Source organism: Arachis ipaensis, chromosome B8, assembly GCF_059453495.1.
Source record: "Arachis ipaensis isolate K30076 ecotype BB chromosome B8, ASM5945349v1, whole genome shotgun sequence".
In the NCBI taxonomy this organism is placed as follows: domain Eukaryota; kingdom Viridiplantae; phylum Streptophyta; class Magnoliopsida; order Fabales; family Fabaceae; genus Arachis; species Arachis ipaensis.
In genome coordinates, this window is record NC_142443.1 from 78486391 (window position 1) to 78488722 (window position 2332).

The window sequence follows — 2332 nt, forward strand, 5'->3', positions numbered from 1 at the left end:
GAAGGTGCTTGGTGACTTTACTGCACCTACTCCCGACTTCTATGGGAGAAGCATCTCAATCCCTGCCATTGGAGCAAACAACTTTGAGCTTAAGCCTCAATTAGTTTCTCTGATGCAACAGAATTGTAAGTTTCATGGACTTCCAATGGAAGATCCTCATCAGTTCTTAGCTGAATTCCTACAAATCTGTGATACTGTCAAGACCAATGGGGTTGATCCCGAGGTCTACAAGCTTATGCTCTTTCCTTTTGCTGTAAGAGACAGAGCTAGAACATGGTTGGATTCACAACCTAAAGAAAGCTTGAACTCTTGGGAAAAGCTAGTCAATGCCTTCTTGGCAAAGTTCTTTCCACCTCAAAAATTGAGTAAGGTTAGAGTGGAAGTCCAAACCTTCAGACAGAAGGAAGGTGAATCCCTCTATGAAGCTTGGGAAAGATACAAGCAATTAATCAGAAGGTGCCCTTCTGACATGCTTTCAGAATGGAGCATCATAGGTATCTTCTATGATGGTCTGTCTGAACTGTCCAAGATGTCATTGGACAGCTCTGCTGGAGGATCTCTTTATCTGAAGAAGACACCTGCAGAAGCTCAGGAACTCATTGAGATGGTTGCAAATAACCAATTCATGTACACTTCTGAAAGGAACCCTGTGAATAATGGGACAAATCAGAAGAAAGGAGTTCTTGAGATTGATACTCTGAATGCCATGCTAGCTCAGAATAAAATATTGACTCAGCAAATCAATATAATTTCTCAAAGTCTGTCTGGAATGCAAGCTGAACCAGGCAGTACTAAGGAAGCTTCATCTGAAGAAGAAGCTTATGATCCTGAGAACCCAGCAATGGAAGAGGTGAATTACATGGGAGAACCCTATAGAAACACCTATAATTCTTCATGGAGAAATCACCCAAATCTCTCATGGAAGGACCAACAGAGGCCTCAACAAGGCTTCAATAACAATAATGGTGGAAGAAACAGGTTTAGCAATAGCAAACCTTTTCCATCATCTTCTCAGCAACAGATAGAGAATTCTAAGCAGAGCCACTCTGAATTAGCAACTGTAGTCTCTGATCTAATTAAAACCACTCAAAGTTTCATGACTGAAACAAGGTCCTCTATTAAAAATTTGGAGGCACAAGTGGGTCAGCTGAGTAAGAAAGTTGTTGAATTCCCTCCTAGTACTCTTCCAAGCAATACAGAAGAGAATCCAAAAGGAGAGTGCAAGGCCATCACCATGACCCACACGGCCGAATCTGGAGAGGAGGAAGAGGCAGTGATCTCCACTAAGGAAGATCTTACTGGACGTCCACTGGCCTCCAAGGAGTTCCCTCATGAGGAACCATGGGAATCTGAGGCTCACATTGAGACCATAGAGATTCCATTGAATTTACTCCTGCCATTCATGAGCTCTGATGAGTATTCTTCCTCTGAAGAGGATGAAGATGTTACTGAAGAGCAAGTTGCTAAGTACCTTGGAGCAATCATGAAGCTAAATGCCAAGTTATTTGGTAATGAGACTTGGAAGGATGAACCTCCATTGCTCATCAAAGAACTGGATGACTTGACTAGGCAGAGATTTCCTCAAAAGAGACAGGATCCTGAAAAATTCTCAATACCTTGTACCATAGGCACCATGACCTTTGAGAAAGCTCTGTGTGACCTAGGGTCAAGCATAAACCTCATGCCTCTCTCTGTAATGGAGAAGCTAGGGACCCTTGAGGTACAAGCTGCAAGAATCTCACTAGAGATGGCAGATAATTCAAGGAAACAGGCTTATGGACTTGTAGAGGATGTCTTGGTAAAGGTTGAAGACCATTACATCCCAGCTGATTTCATAATCCTAGAGACTGGGAAGTGTATGGATGAATCCATCATCCTTGGCAGACCCTTCCTAGCCACAGCAAAAGTTGTGATTGATGTTGACAGAGGAGAATTAGTCCTTCAAGTGAATAAGGACTACCTTGTGTTTAAAGCTCAAGGATATCCCTCTGTAGTCATGGAGAAGAAACATGAAAAGCTTCTCTCAATACAGAGTCAAACAGAGCCCCCATAGTCAAACTCTAAGTTTGGTGTTGGGAGGCCACAACCAAACTTTAAGTTTGGTATTGAACCCCTACATTCAAACTCTAAGTTTGGTGTTGGGAGGTTCCAACATTGCTCTGAACATTTGTGAGGCTCCATGAGAGCCCACTGTCAAGCTATTGACATTAAAGAAGTGCTTGTTGGGAGGCAACCCAATCTTTAATTATCTATGTTAAATCTCTATTTTCTATTGTTATTTTATGTTTTCTGTAGGTTGATGATCAAGTGAAGTCACAAAAACAATTGAAAA

At 41.9% G+C, this 2332-nt stretch overlaps 1 non-coding gene across 1 annotated transcript; it reads right to left on the reverse strand.

Annotated features, from left to right (window-relative positions):
* Positions 1–367: 367 nt before the first annotated feature.
* On the reverse strand, positions 368–476 carry LOC148548545 (small nucleolar RNA R71). The gene has a single exon (XR_015897621.1). It is a non-coding gene; the product is annotated as a small nucleolar RNA R71 (small nucleolar RNA).
* Positions 477–2332: the final 1856 nt, after the last annotated feature.